Source organism: Heptranchias perlo, unplaced genomic scaffold (assembly GCF_035084215.1).
Source record: "Heptranchias perlo isolate sHepPer1 unplaced genomic scaffold, sHepPer1.hap1 HAP1_SCAFFOLD_43, whole genome shotgun sequence".
In the NCBI taxonomy this organism is placed as follows: domain Eukaryota; kingdom Metazoa; phylum Chordata; class Chondrichthyes; order Hexanchiformes; family Hexanchidae; genus Heptranchias; species Heptranchias perlo.
This window is the reverse complement of record NW_027139442.1, coordinates 7,465,702-7,484,200: the sequence shown is the minus strand read 5'-3', so window position 1 is coordinate 7,484,200 and position 18,499 is coordinate 7,465,702. Positions and strand designations below refer to the sequence as shown.

Genomic DNA, 18,499 nt, shown 5'->3' with positions numbered 1-18,499 from the left:
GGGACGGGGATTTACTGTCTTGGGGAATGAGCGGGTAGAATGTTCCATAGAAACTAGAATTGCCTGTTCTGAATTTCTATTCCGTATTCACAGTGAGGACTTTTGTTAGCTCCTTTTACAGGGTATTAGAAGGGGAGGATTTGCAGAAAAGAAACTCAAACCAAACATCACGTCAAGATCTGACAGTCACTCTATTCACCAGCACCTGAAGATTATCGGCCTTAAAATATAGGAGAAATGTTGATCTGTTCCATCCGTGGGAAAAGATTTCAAACATCACTGTGACTGGAATAGCAGCGAGACACACACACCCGAGTGAGAGTGTTCCAGTGCACTGACTGTGGAAAGAAATTTAACCAGTTGCACAGCCTGAAAAAACATCGTACCATTCACAGTGGGGAGAAACCAGACAAATGTTCTCTGTGCAGACGAGACTTGTACTGATCGTCCAACCTGGAGAGACACGAGGACGCCCGCACCATGGAGAAACCGTGGAAATGTGGGGATTGTGGGAGGGGATTCAGTTACTCGTCCCGGCTGGAAACTCATCGACACAGACACACTGGGGAGAGGCCGTTCACCTGCTCCGTGTGTGGGAAGGGATTCACTCAGTCATCCCACCTCATTGAACATCAACTTGTTCACACTGATAAGAGACTTTTTAAATGTTCTGTCTGTGAGAAGAGCTTTAAAAGAAAAAGTGATCTGCTGACACACCAACGCATTCACAGTGGGGAGAGGCCGTTCACCTGCTCCGTGTGTGGGAAGGGATTCATTCAGTCATCCAACCGGCTGACACACCAGCGAATTCACACTGGGGAGAGGCCGTTCACCTGCTCCGTGTGTGGGAGCGGATTCACTCAATCTTCCCACCTCATTGAACATCAACTTGTTCACACTGATAAGTGTATTTTTAAATGTTCTGTCTGTGAGAAGAGCTTTAGAAGAAAAAGTGATCTGCTGACACACCAACGTACTCACACTGGGGAGAGGCCGTTCACCTGCTCCGTGTGTGGGAAGGGATTTACTCGGTCATCCAGCCTACTGACACACCAGCGAGTCCACACTGGGGAGATGCCGTTCACCTGCTCTGTGTGTGGGAAGCGATTCACTCGATCATCCCACCTCCTGAGACATCAGCATGTTCACTTCAAGGAGAGGCCGTTCACCTGCTCCCTTTGCGGGAAGGGATTCGCTCAGTCATCCACCCTGCTGACACACCAGCGAGTTCACACTGGGGAGAGGCCGTTCACCTGCTCCGTGTGTGGGAAGAGCTTCACTCAGTCATCCACCCTGCTGACACACCAACGAGTTCACACTGGGGAGAGGCCATTCACCTGCTCTGTGTGTGGGAAGGAATTCACTTGTTCATCCGGCCACATTGAACACCAACTTGTTCACACTGATAAGAGACCCTTTAATTGTTCAAAATGTGAGAAGAGCTTTAAAAGAACATGGGATCTGATGAGACATGAACGTATTCACATTGAGGAGAGGCCGATCACCTGTTCCGTGTGTGGGATGGGATTCACTCAGTCATCCCACCTGCTGAGTCACCAGCGAGTTCACATGTGACTGCAGGAGTTGGATTCTGCTGTTATTGCTGTATCCAGGACTAAACCACGTTCATTCTGACAGTTGGAGTTTGTTTCTGATGATAATGACCCCCTTTAACTGGGCTGCAGTTTAGTTTTCTGTACAAGTGTCAAATAAATCAGCTTTATTTTAAACACGGTGTTTTTGACCTTCATATCTCGATGATAAAAGAAACAGTTAGATGACTTATGACGACGTGAGCGGAATACGTCTTAGAACTGAGCTCCTCCAACTTTTTAAAATGTGGATCTACAAGATGTCCAAGTCTGACAGGACAGAAAATTCGATTATATCACAGGGTCCACTTCAATCAGCCTGAGCAGGTTTCCACTATCCTTGTGTGAAAAAGAGATTCCTGATTTCAATCCTAGACACCCTAGCTCGAAATGTAAGGTTATGTCCTCTTGCTCTTGATTCTCCCACCAGAGAAAGTAGTTTCTATTCCTACCACATCGAATCCCTTTATTATTTTAAATCCCTGGTTCAGATCACCGCTCAAACTTCTAAACTCAAGGGAATGCAAAACCAAGTTCATGCAACCGGTCCTCATAATTGAACACTTCAAGCCCCAGTATCATTCTGGTGAATCTGCACTGTCCCCCCTCCAAGGCCAATATATCCTTGGTGAGGATCAGTACTCCAGATGGGCTCTGACCAAGGCTCTGTAGAACTGAAGCATCACTTCCTTCCCTTTGTATTCCAGCCCCGAAGATAAAGGCCATTAGTATGTGATTGCTTTTTGTATCTGTGCACTAGCCATTAGTGATTTGTGTACATCGACTCCCAAATCCCTTTGCTCCTCCACCATTCACAGTTTCTCACTTTAAGAAAATACTCCAATGTTTCCTTTTTGCATCCAAAGTGAATCATCTCACACTTCCCAACATTGAACTCCATCTGCCACTGTTTTCCCATTCACTTAAACTTTCCCTTTTTAACTTGCTGCTCCTAACTACACGACGTGCTGTGCCTCATAACTTAGTGTCATCTGGAAATTGGACCTATAACTCTCTATTGCTTCATCCAAGTTACTGATAAATATGGTGAAAAGCTGAGGACCCAGCACAGATCCCTGGCGACACCACTTGTCATATCCCGCCAATGAAAGAACATTCCCTTTCTCCCTACTCTTTTCTCCGACCTCCCAACCAATTCCAACCCATGTCACAAGGTCACTTTCAATTCTGTGCATTTTATTTATTCTAATAATCTCTTGTGCTGAACCTTATCAAATGCATTCTGTAAGTCCATATAGAAAACCTTCATAGACACTCCCCTGTCCACCTTGTTAGTTTCCTCATCAAATACAACTAAATTAGTCAGACATGACCTGCCCTTCACAAATCCAATTTGACTCTCTTTGACCAGCTCATTTCGTCTCTCATGATAGATTTAAGTTTGCTCCCCACAACCGACGTTAAAATGACAGGTCTGTATTTTCCTGGTTTCTCCCTCCCTCCTTTCTTAAATAACGGAGTGACATTTTCAAACGCACAAATCCTGAGTCTGGAGAGGTTTGGAAATTATGTCTAATGAATCTGCAATTTCCCCACATGTTTCCTTCAATTCCCTGGGGTGGAAACCGACAGATTCTGGAGATTTCATTCTTAGTTTGCAGTTATTTATTGATCTGACTGTGTATAACAGGTCTGCGTGTCCCAGCACTGAGTGTGTGTATAACAGGACTGAATGTCCCAGCACTGACTGTGTGTATAACAGGACTGAGTGTCCCAGCACTGAGTGTGTGTATAACAGGACTGAATGTCCCAGCACTGACTGTGTGTATGACAGGACTGAGTGTCCCAGCACTGACTGTGTGTATAACAGGACTGAATGTCCCAGCACTGACTGTGTGTATGACAGGACTGCGTGTCCCGGCACTGACTGTGTGTATAACAGGACTGAATGTCCCAGCACTGACTGTGTGTATAACAGGATTGAGTGTCCCAGCACTGACTGTGTCTGTAAGAGGACTGACTGTCCCAGCACTGACTGTGTCTGTAAGAGGACTGACTGTCCCAGCACTGAGGGTGTGTATAACAGGATTGAGTGGCCCAGCACTGACTGTGTTTTACAGGACTGAGTGTCCGAGCACTGAGCGCAGGGTGCACATTGGTGCAGGAGGAAGTATATGGGTGGGGTCGAATCCATGACAGGGTGGCGAGACTCGAGGTTGTCGGTGGAGATTAAATCGGTTGGAGGAGGTGAGGGTCGTGGAGGGATTTGAACACAAGGATGAGAATTTTAAAATCGATGCATTGCCACACCGGGAGCCAATGTAATAGAACACGAACAGAACAAGACACACACAGAGGTCTCACAACAGCGCATGAACGGTCTCAAAGACCACCTCCCTCCCGGGGTCATGGTCACTCCATCCCGGGGTCGCGGTCCCTCCATCCCTGTGGTCGCGGTCCCTCCGTCCCTGGGGTCGCGGTCCATCCATCCCGGGGTCACGGCCCCTGCATTCTGGGGTCATGGTCCATCTGTCCCAGGGTCACGGTCCCTTCCTTCCGTGGTCACGGTCCCACCATCCCGGGGTCGCAGTCCCTCCGTCCATGGGGTCGCGGTCCCTCCATCCCGGGGTCGCAGTCCCTCCATCCCTGGGGTCGCGATTTCTCGATCCCGGAGTCGACGCCCCGCTGTCCCAGAATCGCGGTCCCACCGTCCCGGGGTCTCGGTCCCTCCTTCCCGTTATCTCGGTCCCACCGTTCCGGGGTGTCGGTCCCTCCATCCCGGGGTCTCGGTCCCTCCGTCCCGGGGTGTCGGTCCCTCCGTCCCCGGGGTTGCGACCCCATTAACGCCGCTCGGGCCTGAAGTCGGAGGAGCTGTAGCTCGGGCCGCCCTCACTGCGCCATTCGAAGGCCCCGGGGCCCAGGCCACTTCCAAGTGCGGACCCTCCCTCTGTCGGTCTCGCCCCGCCCACAGCAGCGGCCGCTCGCCAGCCGACCCGAGGCCGCCATCATCATCCTCCCAGCAGGCGCCTGTTGCTAAGGGAACGCGGTGCAAGCGCGGCGTCTCTCGGGCCGGAGATGCATATTCGCATCGCGATGTCAGCGCGCAAAGGGGAGAGACGGTACCGCATGTCACGTGATAGGAGGAGTCAGCCCAGGACGCAGGCGGGCGGAGGTGAGTGCTGTCAAAGGGCCCGGAGTCAGCACTCACTGCGCACAGGGTTAGGATAATTTGTTCAAAAAATAAAAATAGAAATGTACAAAAAAGTGAAAAAATTGCAAATTCAATAATCTGAATTAAAAACAGAAATGTCCAAAGTCACATAAGGCGAATGGTTTGGGTCCTCCCGCCACTATTAGACTTCTCCACCTGGGGCACTGGATGAGCAGAATGCTTGAATGTAATTTTTTTAATGCAGAGGTTGCTGGATGTATGGAATGGACCAGCGAGGGAGGCAGTGGGGCCTGATTGTAGCAGCAAATTCCAGAGAGTGAACTAAGTACCTGATAGCGCTACCTTGGGATCTGACAGCCTAGAAATTGGAATCTTTCATTCATTTTTTACACTTGTGCACTTAATTTTATTGATTGGTGTACCTGGACACCCAATCCCCTCCGCTCCTCTGCAGTCCCTATTTTCTCACCATTAAGAAAATACTCCCTATTTCTCACCTGATGCCTGCAATGAATGATATTTGTATAAATTCCCACATCTTTACGATTCGGGTCTGTTTCCACTCTTCAGTGTCCAATAAGAAGAGACATAGTGAGACTGGAACTTATTTTTAATATTTTTAAATATACTTTATTTCATAAAATTCATGGATACACACAGTTCAATGTAAATTTTGCAATTACAATTCAAAACAAATACAATACAAATCACACGATTCCATTATTACCAGTCAAAACACAGGACATATCTTCTAACACATGCTGTACAATACAAGGTGGGATAGCCTTACACGGTTGCCTTTACCCATAAAGCCTTTGTGTAGGCCACACCTCGCTTTAGTGTGCACCTCAGCATGAAATACTGGACCTTGGAGTGTGCCAGTGGCCAACACTTAACCGCGGACAGTTCCCTCGACTGGAAGACCAGCAGGTTTCGGGGGAACAAAGGGCCTCCTTCACCGAATTGATGGTCTTCCAGCAGCAGTTGATATCTATCTCGTTGTGCATCTTGGACAACTGCCCATAGAGCACAGCGTCCTGTGTTACCGAGCTGTTGGAGATGAACTCCTCTTTGACTCCACGGTATATGGGTTCAGTCTCCGTGGAGGGGGTTATCACCTTTTACCCGAATACACGGATCCATTAGCCCACATTCATGTTCGTGTTTGGCAAACACTGTCTGATGTCTTTAACACATCTGCCGAACCTTGGGGTCAGTGACGTTGGGGATAATTTCACCTTCACTGCTTGGGAGTAGAAATTAAAATCGGCCGCTTCTATAAGGGGCGAGAGTTCCGATCTTCCAGTTCATTCCCCAGCGATGGTGAAAATTTCCCACCACGTGTTATGAACCGATGCAGTTTGAGAAAATGGACCAGCTTTTGGGCTTCGAAGATTGATTCTAGAGCGTAGGTCAGGAAAGGTGTGGCCGATTTTATGTATCCCACCTGGCCGAAATGGGGTGGATGAGGCTAGTAAATGGTGTCAGGTCACTTACCGCCGCTTTAACGCTGGCGTTCCTGCCTCCACCATCGTGGGTAGGGTCCTGAGAAGAGCGGCCAGAGCAACACTCACCTGTTTCCGTTAAGGCCACGTGTAATATGTAAATCAGAGTATGATGACGTACACGGGACACCATTTAATGTTGGGCACAAATGGATGGTGGAGCCGCGCTTTCGATGGGCATTGAGTGGTCCAGAACACCGAGAAGTTTCTTTTTAACTCATATTTTGTGGGGCAAGGAGGAGCAGGAGAGCTTTCCCTTGGCATGCTTCTGTCGTGAGAAATCTCCCGGTCCCTGATCGTCTCAGAAATGTATCCTGAGGTTTCCTTATAGATCTGTGTAACCAGGCCCAGCCTCATGTCCCATTAAAAACCCGGCAGTGAGTAAACATTGCTGCACAGCAGTTCAGAGAGGAAACGATCTCCGGAACTCCCCACTGCAGTTTGAAATTACATTAATATTTCACCAGTTAGTAACGGTCCGGGTGTTGGGCCTTTATTATTCTGTTCTGGTCAAAACAAATGTCCCAATGAACAGGACGCTGTCTGACCCTGACAGCTCACCCTCAGTCCATCCCACCGGGCAGTGTGTGTGATGGGAAATAATCATCAACCGAAAAGGAGAATTTGATTTTATTCATTTCAGGATAAAACATTTAATATTGAAATCATATTATTTCCAGATTAATAACAGCAAACCATTTCATGTCAGAATCACATCTTGTATCATTTCACAACACCGCATTTGTCGGGTAAAATATAATTCCTGCCTGGTATTTCCAAATTTATTTAAAGTATTGGATTGATATCAGTTACTGTAGTGAACTCATTGGTGTCAATGGATAGTAAAATCAGGCGCAGTGAACAACGGGCGGCCGATCCGCGACCGCCGACTTACTCCACCGCCAAACCGGATAATCCACTCTCATTGACTTTTCATTTAATTTTATGTCAGTCTTGAGACGTTTCTACGATTTAACTAATGTAACAATCAGATTCAGTGGGTATTTCACCCCGTTCTTCAGCTCCTCTCTGAATTTAGTCTGGGTCACAGCATAAATACACGTGTTGGTGCAGGAACTGAGAAGCTGAAGCATGGCTCCGGCTGACTCAATGTCACTGACGGTATAGTACTGGACGTTTGTTGCACGCAGAGAGATAACAAAGAAAACGAATGTGCTCCATAATAATATAAAAATGCCTGATACACTGAAGAGTAAAATGATGGATTTCCTTCGGTTCTCCATCTCTGGATCCCTGTGATTCTCTCCATTGCTGCGGCCCCGGAGTCCCCTGCGGACTCTACTGGCCGCAAAAATGTGCCTGGCGGTGAGAACACTGAACAGCAAAATCAGAATGAATGGGAGACAAGGCAGGAACACAAGATTAAACAAGTCAAAAGCTGCCCAAGCGGGTGAAGTGAATAAGGTCGGCTTCACGACACAATCCCGGGTCACATTGTCCATTATATATTCCGGGTCAAACACAAAGTACCAGGGAATGTTTAGTAAACAGCTCAGCGCACTCACCACCCCGATAACAACAGCCGCCGTTTTCTCGGTGCAATATTTTGCTTTCAGCTTCTGACAAGAAATGGCCACAAATCGATCAAAGGTGAAAACCACTGTGAACCAGACAGAGGTCGCTGTAGCTGAAAAACTCATGGTGACTATGAGACGGCACACGGGGTTAACGGTCAAGAATGAAACTGGGAAATAAATGCTACCAATTAACCTCAATATAACATCAGTGATAACGACCAGGAGATCGGCCGCCGCCATTCCCACCAGGTAGCGAGTGATACATTTGGAGAGTCCGCACTTTCCTCGGGACAGGATCACAATCGCCACCAAGTTAACTGTAAGACAGAGAAACGGAAGCAGAGAAATTACTGGTCAGACCTGGAGTCAAAGCATCAGTTTGACAGGTTCTGGGGTAAAATGTCCAGCTTTTTTGCTGCATCAAACGGTGGGAACTGATTCATTGACCTGGGCAGCGCTTTCGGACAGAGAAATGTTTTCAAACACAATTATAAACAATGAATTAGGAAATTAATACAGAAAGTGAATAAAGTGAGCACCGGAGCCACTGGAAGAGACGAGAGAGGGCGCAGAGCCGGTCGTGAAGGGAGAAGGGATTTTACGGACCGTGAATCCTGCAGGTTAAATCCGAATTTAGGCTCCAGATGGACGGGAACGTGAACGAGAGCCGGGAAGGTGAGGGGACAGGGGGAGGTGCTTCTGGTTTGTTGCTCTGGGTGAAGAGAGCCGACAGGAGCTGGCACAAGACGGGGAAGATGACATCCGTGGCGGTGAGTTTGAGGCTTCGTATCGTATTGGAAGTGGCTGCCGAAGGCCGAGCCAGTGAGTGAGATTGGGAGGGAAACACGAAAAATGGCATAAGAACTGGAGGGGAGCCAGAAGCACATGGTTTGGGAAAGCGGATGAAATGAAGGAACGAGTAAGGAGGCAGAGAATTCAATGCAGTGAGAGGAGAGGCTGAGATTCACCGGGAGAGACTGCAGCAGAGTGTTAGAGGAAATCTAATCTGTAGTTCCCAGCAACAGAATGCAATTAATGAATTCAAATTTTAATTTTTGTGTTTATTGTGTCGGGAAGCAGCTCGTTCGTTACATAATGTTTCCAATAAATTTACTTTGCACATCCAATTAAAATTACATTAAAATGCAATAATTAAATTAACCTCGTCCTTTGAAGCTGACACATGGCTTCTAGAATACAGCATCCTAATAATTCAATGTGATCAATAAATCACTGATTTTATACTTCAAATACATTTCAATTATGTTTATTTATTCAGTCAGTGAGCAAGTAAAAGGAACATTCACATAAACAGACGGAGGACCTGATGGTGATAAATACACCCAGCGAGAGTTCAATAAAACTCTCTCTCTCCCTCATTGTCTATGTATCTCTCCCTGTCTCTCGCTATTCCTCTCGTTCCTTCACCACCTCCCTTTCGTTTTCCATCTAAGTCGCGTTCTCTAACTCTCCTCTCCAACTCTCCGCACTGTCTCTACTCTCTTTCTCAATGCCGCTTTTCACATCCGAGTAAATCCTAACATCCTGCGCCTGCTTTCTCTTCACCAGCCCCGTGTTCCAACGATCCTGTTCTCAGTGTCAGTTTATTAAATGGTGAAGCCTCTGTGAATAGTTTAATGTTTCTACAGATCATCCAAGTCTCCACCTGATCATCTACACTGTTCACTTCATCTACAATGCATGGAATAAACAGAATCGAATGCCTCTTCCAGACACACCTCACAATAATTGAAATTCCATCTCCTGTAATTATAAAGTACAGCGTTAGATGGCGGAATTGTTTAATTAACAAAACACCATCATCACCGCAGCTGTTTTTTATCGACAGATAAATAGAAGGACTCATGATTCCAACAGATAAAGTGCAAACTGATACAACATAACCACAAAACATTGCATTTTACAGCAATTCATCCTCAGTGAAGCAGAGAATGAGATGTGAAAGAATCAGCAGCAAACTCAGTTCAGTCGCCAGACATTTGGAGCTGCAACAGACACACACATGACGAAATATTTCATAACAGTGATAAACAATAAGTACATTGAAATCCCAGTTAAACTGAACCATGTTATTGTGGAGGGAGGACATTGCTCTGCCTCCTTGTAACACTGAGACCGTGAGCTGTCTCATTATCAATCACTGAAACCACATTTATGGAAATATATTTCACAACATGAAACTGTTACAGTTCCTGATGGTCTGAGGCAAGCTATTAACCCACACACCTGATTACAATGCATTCAGTACAGAGAATAATCCAGTAACAATGCCAGGGTTGAATAAAAAATGTTCACGGCAGAAATAATGCAATTGCTACAGGTCCAAAAGATGGACCGTTATTCCACAATAAATTCAGTGCAGAGAATAATCCAGTAACAATGCCTGTGTTGGATATGTAAAGAGCATAACAGATATAATGCAGCTGTTACAAGACTGAAAGTTTTGAAGTTAAGGACATAACATTATTCAACAGTATATTCAGTACAAAGAACAGTCCAGTAACAGTGCCAGGGTTGGATATACAATGTTCATTACAGATATAATGCAGCTCCTACAAGACCAAAAGAGCAGAGACTTTAAACATTCTATCATTCAACTGATATAAGAGAACGGCTGGCTGCGTAAAATATGGTGGGAGAAAAAAATATTTGCCAAGTACAGCAGCACAGTTAACACCGATTTACAATATTCACAGATGAGATAACGGCTTACCAGGAACTCCAATGGCTGCAAGAGCAGGATAGTAAATGTGTTCTATCTGAAACATTAATGGATATCCCATTTCTGTGAGAAGCAGTGACTTCTGTTGAACTGAAAACCGCAGCTCCGGCAGGCACTCTGCGCTGATACATTGCAACAAGCCCTGATTTATACAGCGGACAAATCTGCACTGACACGGTTATACCCCTGATCATTGCTATTAGTTACAGTCCCTTGAACAAACACATTACATCAGCAGCTTTGCCTCCGGTGTAAATGATGAGGTGGATATATCACAAACATCTCAAAGTCCAGGACATTATATTAATGAGACCTCGCTCGGGAATACAGTTAAAAGCTGTGCTCAGAAAGGACCGGTCCAACAACAATGAGCGGCTTCATTTACAGTTTTCATATAATTGTATTGACGATGTTCACTCCTGCCGATTCAATTATACATTGTACTGATTTCTCCGCGTGTGCACTGAATCCAGGGGCACAAGCAGACCCGTTTCAATCTGTTCCTGCAGGTTCCCAGTTAAAATATGAATTTTGAGTCTCTGACACGGGGACAGTTAAAGGCCACGTTGAGGATTGCAGCCGAGAAATGACTGTGGTTGATATTAGGGGTTGGACACTGAACGAGCTTCATTGCAATTCCTCTCCCCGTTATTTTACTGCAGACGTTTACCCTCTTATCTTACATTGTTTGGCGGCTCCAGTAAAATTGCTCTAGTGTAACCCCGAGCTGCGCTCATGACCCGATTTGACCTTCATCACAAAGGACCTTTGATTCCTTCACTCATCTTCATTCCTTCATGACCCCATTGCCATTGAAACCCTCATCAATGTTTCCGTCCCCTCCAGACTCCATTCCTCCAATAAGCTCCTGGTCGGCCACCCAAAGTCTCCCTTCCAACCAGCACCAGGTCCTGCTCGGCCTCACTGACCCTCACTGACGCCCAGTTCCCCATCGCCTAATATTTAAAATTTTCTTCCTGTGGTTTAAATCCCTCCATGGCCAATCCCTAACAATCTCCACCCTCTCCTCTACACTTACAGGAAACCCATCCGTGACCTCCTCAATCATCGATCACTGGCCTCTTTTGGTGGGTCTACCTTTGCTTGGTTCCACTCACCTATCTGATCATAACCAGGAGAAGCTTCTCTTCCCACCCTATCACCGTTATATCTGTTGTCTCCAAAGGTTCAATCCTTGACTCCGTCTTCCTCATCTACATGCTGCCCTGTGCTGATATTGTCCGCAGACATGGACCAGCTTTCAGATGGTCGCTGACAAAACCACCGCCTCTCTTGACCATTCCAATATATTTGTGCTGTCAGAGCGATATTCTATTGTAGATGTGCATCAATTTCCTCCAGTTTCAAATTGGGAAGTCATGAACTTTGACCCACGACCTCCACATCCTGGCCACCGATTCCATCCCCACCCCTCTCTTTTTGATTGGCGAGTGCCCCATCAATCATCCAAGTCCTTACTGACCTGCATTGGCTTCCAGTCTCCGATGCCTTTTTATTCTTCCTTACACTTAAATCATAAGCTCCTCATCCCTACTGATCTCTGTAACCTCTTCCAGCGTAAATGCCCTTCCCAAACACTCAGCTCCTCCACCTTTGGCCGCTTGTGCATCCACAGTCCATTGACCCGACTTTTGACCGCCATATGCACGCTCATGAATGCCCTCCCTCAGCCCGTCCATCTCCCTCTCCCCCTCTCAGTTGTCTGACGCAGTTCAGTGGTAGCAGTTCGCCTCTGACTCGGAAGGTTGTGAGTTTGAGTCACACTCCACAGACTTGAACATATAATCCAGGCTGATACTGCAGTGCAGTACTGAGGAAGCGCTGTACCGGCCGAGATGCCGCTTTCCAAAGAGATGTTAATCCGATAACAATTCTGCCTTCTCAGGTGGATGTAAAAGATCCCAATGCAATATTTAACGAAGAGCAGGAGAGTACTCCCAGGTGTCCTGGCCAATACCCATTCCTCAACAAACTTCACTGAAACAGATTATCTTGTCATTATCTCATTCCTGTTGGTGGGAGCTTTCTGTGAGTAAATTGCCACGTTACCTACATTACAACAATGGCTGCACTTCAAAAATAATTCATTGTCTGTAAAGCGCTTTGGAACGTCCTGAGGTCGTAAAAGGCGCTATGTGATTCCAAGTTATTTCTTTCTTTCAGACATTCCATGAAATCCATCTCTTGCGACAACCTTTTCTCTTCCCTCCTAATATCCCCTTCTTTGGCCGAGGGTCCATATTTGTCTGTTAATACCTCTGCGAAGCGCTTTAGGATATTTATCTATGTTAAATGCGTTATATAAATACAAGTAATTATCGTTATATTTTACCATCCTGCACTCTCTTCATTCCACCATTGGTGGCCATTCCTTCAGAAAACTAAACTCTACTCTCGGAAACCCTTGTTTATCCCTTCCGTCTCTCCATTTCTATTACTTACAGCCTCCTTAAACCCACTCTTTGACCGAGGTTTTCATCACTTCTCCTGATATCTTCTTATTCTTTTTGTGCCCGTTGTTCCTCACGCCTCTGTGAAGCCCCTTGGGAATGTTCATTAAATTAAATGCTGTCTGTGAATTCGAGTTGTTGTTGACTTTTATTGGAATGTGTTCATTTGTTGTCCACTGTGGGATCAAAGGTAATTTCTGGGCTAATATTCTTGTACCAGAAAGCGATTTCTATACAGACAGACTTGGCAAATACTCTTGGAAATCAATTTTGTTGGAAAATCTTAACTAGGTTTATCGAGAGGCATTGAAATAGGTTGGTGCAACTGTGAGGCAACCTTTAGACAGTCTCCAAGATGAGACCAGCTGCAGTGATTATGACAACGTTTTATCAGATATTTCTCTTTTATCTCTTTGATTATAATCCATTTTACTGTTCTCTGGGGCTAATGACTAGGATGAAGCTTTATTAGATATTATCTTTGGCTCGGGCCTGTTTCGCTTCTTGCCATCCGGTCTGTGAAATCTCTGCTCCCTGCGGCTGATTGATAAAAAGCCCCTGTGTTCTGACATTGTTGTGTCCTGGTATGAAATCAGTATGCTGTTTTTGTTGTGGGAGGGAGAGGGGAATCAATTGGACACTTAAAGACCAGTGGCTCTACGTTCAGTTGTGGAGAAACTCTTATAACCAGTAAGTAGAGATGATTTGGACTTAGGTGACGGAGCCCAATCTCCAAATATGCTCCAAAACAAAAGCAGGGTTTATTAAACTGTGAGGAAAATGATAAAATAAATTCAAAATGATACAGGCAGCTTGGCTGCATTGAACAGACACGAGGTAGTTGCATTTTAATGTAAAGTGACAGATACTGGAAGAAAACAACGAAAGAAAGATTAAAAGTTCTCAAATATATAATTCCATGGAATTGTGAGGGCAGCGAAATAAATCACAAACAAATGCCTAATAGTCTCCATGGTTACTGTCAGTATTGGAGGGAAAACTCATGCTTTCGCCAATACGGGTTTCCTGTTTCCTACTTTAACGGACTGGGTTGAGCACCTTCTCCATCCGAGGCAATTAGTTTCACTCAATCCAGATTATCGCAGGTCAAGTTCATATGCTGAAGTCGCCAGTTTGCAAGATCGATTGGAACTCGACACCAATAGGTTGCGATCAATCCTTTATTGAATGTAACTAAGTATCTACACACAAAATAAATGAAAGTCAGCACGAATTTGTTGAAGGAAAATCGTGTTTGACGAACTTGATTGAACTCTTTGATGAACTAATGGAGAGGGTTGATGAGGGCAGTGCGGTTGATGTTGTGCATTTGTACTTTCAAAAGGCATTTGATGAAGCATCACATAATAGACTTTTGAGCAAAATTAAAGCCCATGGGATTAAAGCTCTGGGACAGAAAGCAGAGAGTAGTGGTGAACGGTTGTTTTTCAGACTGGAGGGGACTCTTCAATGGTGTTTCCCAGGGATCAGTATTAGGACCATTTCTCTTTTTGATATATATTAATGATATGGACGTGAGTATACAGGGTATAATTTCAAAGATTTCAGATTGCACGAAACTTGGATATGTAGTAAACAATGTGAAGGATAGTAACAGACTACAGGAGGACATAGACACACTGGTGAAATGGGCAGACACATGGCAGATGAAATTTAATGCTGAGAAGTGTGAAGTGATTCATTTTGGTAGAAATAACGAGGAGAGGCAATATAAACTAAATGGTATGATTTTAAAGAGAGGAAGAGAGAGACCCGGGGGTGTATGTGCACAATTCCTTGAAGTTGAGAAGGCTGTTGAAAAGACATATGTGATTCTTGGTTTTATACATAGAGGCATAGAATACTAAAACAAAGAAGTTATGGTAAGACTTTATAAAACACTGGTTGGTCCTCAGCTGGAGGATTGTGCTCAATTCTGGGCACCAAACACTAGGAAGGATGTCAAGGCCTTGGAGAGGGTGCAGAAGAGATTTACTAGAATGGTACCAGGGATGAGTGACTTCAGTTATGTGGAGAGACTGGAGAAGCTCGGTTGTTCTCCCCAGAGCAGAGAAGGTGAATGGAATATTTACCAGAATGATATCAGGGACGAGTGACTTCAAATATGTGGAGAGACTGGAGAAGCTGGGATTTTTCTCCTTAGAGCAGAGAAGCTTAAGGGGAGATTTTATAGAGGTGTTCAAAATCATGAACGGTTTTGATTCAGTAAATAAGGCGAAATTGTTACCAGTGGCAGAAGGATCGGTAACCAGGGAACAAAGATTTACTGTAATTGGGAAAGGAACCAGAGGCGACCTGTGGAAGCAGTGAGTTGCTCGGGCAGTGAGTTGTTCTGATCTGGAATACACTAACTGAAAGGGAAAGGAAGTAAATTCAATAATAACTTTCAAAAGGGAATTGGATCAATCCTTGAAGGGAAAACATTTCCAGGGCTATGGGGAAAGAACAAGGGAGTGCGACTATTTGGATAGCTCTACCAAAGAGCTGGCACAGGCACGATGGGTTGAATGGCCTCCTACTGTGCTGTATCCTGCTATGGTACTATCTTCCTCGAGAAGGCATGCAGAGAGTCAACACCCACCACACCAGCCGACAAACCATTCCAGAGGCTCACTACTTTCTGGGTAAAGAAGAATCGCCCACCATGTAGCCTCGATTACTTCCGTGCTGTCTAAACGCCTGCCTTCTGGTCTTCCCCAATTTATCAAACTGGAAATATCAATCACGAGGCAAGCAATCCTGCCCTGGTTTCGGGAGTCATTGAAATGGCGCATGCGCTCTTCCATTGAATTTAACCCTGCGCAGATTGTGAGGTTTGGCTCGAGATAAAGAAAGTCTTGCCCGTCCTTGTGTCTAAATGTGAGGCGAGTTCAAAATGGTCTTCTCATAAATATATTCAAAATTCGAAACATGAAGGACGTGTAGATTGAAACCGAGACCTCATATACGCGAAGCATGCGGTCTATCTCTGAGCGACATCACCTAGATACTGAAGACCTCCAACCAAGTATAAAGGGTCTGAGAGCCTCACTTTCCGAAGGACACACGAGGATTCACTGGGCTGAAAAGCATCTCCTTTTGTACTCCAAGCAGACAACTATACCTGAGGTATGCGGACCTGATACAATTGAACTCCATCTGCCAAAGTTTTCCCATTCACTTAAACTTTCCCTTTGTAACTTCCTGCTCCCATCTACACAACGTACTGTGCCTCATAACTTAGTGTCATCTGGAAACTTGGACCTATAACTCTCTATTGCTTCATCCAAGTTATTGATAAATATGGTGAAAAGCTGAGGACCCAGTACAGATCCCTGGGGACACCACTTGTCATATCCCGCCAATGAAAGAACATTCCCTTTCTCCCTACTCTTTTCTCCGACCTCCCAACCAATTCCAACCCAAGTCACAAGGTCACTTTCAATTCTGTGCAATTTATTTATTCTATTAATCTCTTGTGCTGAACCTTATCAAATGCATTCTGTAAGTCCATATCGAAAACCTTCATGGACACTTCCCTGTCCACCTTGTAGTTCCCTCAACAAATCCAACTAAATTAGTCAGACATGACCTGCTCTTCACAAATCCAAGTTGACTCTCTTTGACCAGCTCATTTTGTCTCTCATGATAGATTTAAGTAAGCTCCCCACAAATGACGTTCAAATGACAGGTCTGTATTTTCCTGGTTTCTCCCTCCCTCCTTTCTTAAATAACGGAGTGACATTTTCAACATTCATATCCAAACGCACAACTCCTGAGTCTGGAGAGCTTTGGAAATTATGACTAATGCATCTGCAATTTCCCCACCTGTTTCCTTTAATACTCTGGATTGGAAACCGTCACATCCTGGAGATTTCATTCTTAGTTTGCAGTTATTTATTTATCTGACTGTATATAACAGGACTGAGTGTCCCAGCACTGACTGTGTGTATTACAGGACTGAGTGTCCCAGCAATGACTGTGTGTATAACAGGACTAATTGTCCCAGCACTGACTGTGTCGATAAGAGGACTGACTGTCCCAGCACTGACTCTGTATATAACAGGACTGAGTGTCCTAGCACTGACTGTGTGTATAACAGGACTGAGTGTCCCAGCACTGAGGGTGCGTATAACAGGATTGAGTGTCCCACCACCCGCCCCACCCACCGAAAACATGTAATCTCCTGGGAGCGATTACAAACCAGAAAAAAATCCAGGACCAATAAGGAATGGAAATTCTATGTAATTCCTCCGCGAATCCCTCAGGCGATCGAATCGAGTTCAGTGCATCACACTGACCATGTGTACTTTAACTGTAAAACAACTCACCTTCTATATGATGCGATCTCTGCCTCAGTTAAGAACCGATCCAGATCCTCGAGACGGCAGAAAGAGAGTCAGCACCCACCACTCCAGCCGGCAATGCATTCCAGAGGGTCACTACTCTCTGGCAAATGAAGAACCGCCTAATATCTAGACTATTCTTACCTCTGTGTGGTCCAAACGCCTGTCCGCTGCTCCTCCCCAATCTGTGAAACTCTCTACCACACAAGGCTCTGGAGGCCAAGACACTGAATATATTTAAGGAGACAAACAGATTTGTACACACAGAAGGAATCGAGGGGTATGGGGAGAGAGCGAGAATATGGTACTAAGATACAGGATCAGCCATGATCATATTCAATGGCGAAGCAGGCTCGAAGGGCCGAATGGCCTGCTCCTGCTCCTGTTTTCGATGTTTCTATCACGGGCACGCTATCCAGCCCCGGGATGAGAGCCATTTCAAAGGCGCGTGCGCGCTTCCATTGAATTGTATCGTGTGCAGAGCGTTCGGTTTTTCTCGAGGGAAAGAAACTCTTTCCTGTCCTTGTGTGTGAAGGTGAGGACAAGAGGGCGATTCAAAATTCGAAACATAAAATGCGTGGAGATGCAGGGGCTTGAACCCGGGGTTGCATACATACAAAGCATGCGCTCTACCACTGAGCAACATCCCGACAGCGAAGTCTTCGCTACTCTAGACATTAATAAGTGGGTTTTCCGCTCTGTCTCTCCCCGACAACGAGATGCCCAGTCGTTCCACGTGCTCACAATGTTCAACCTCTTCTTCAGTTCACGGGGTTTCTGCTTCTCTTTACTTTAAAATTACTCTAAACTTTCCAAAAAGAAGTCTGCAGAAATGAGTAATACAATTGTCAATAGTCAGTGACTAGGCTGAAATCCAACCATGAATCATAAAGTGAGATGGAAGAATGACAGAGCGACAAACAGGAACAAGAGCTGGGACTGCTCGCTCGACATTGAACCGTCACACGTTCCGGTCAGTCGGCAGCTGCTTTGAGCTGAATTGCTGAGGGGACCGTGAGATGAAGTCCTGCTCGGGGACAATTTAAACCTTGTGGAACCTCAGAGGTTGGAATTCGCTGCTCTCAGAAAGCGCGATTTGCCTTTCCGTGCATAATTCTGATGAAAAAATATTTTTGGGGATGCAACCCAGGACCTCATACATGCGAAACTT

General features: G+C 45.5%; 1 pseudogene; it reads left to right on the top strand.

Annotated features, from left to right (window-relative positions):
- The first annotated feature begins 480 nt into the window (after nt 1-480).
- LOC137312413 (zinc finger protein 271-like) overlaps nt 481-18,499 on the top strand; it is a 206,046-nt pseudogene continuing 188,027 nt past the window's right edge.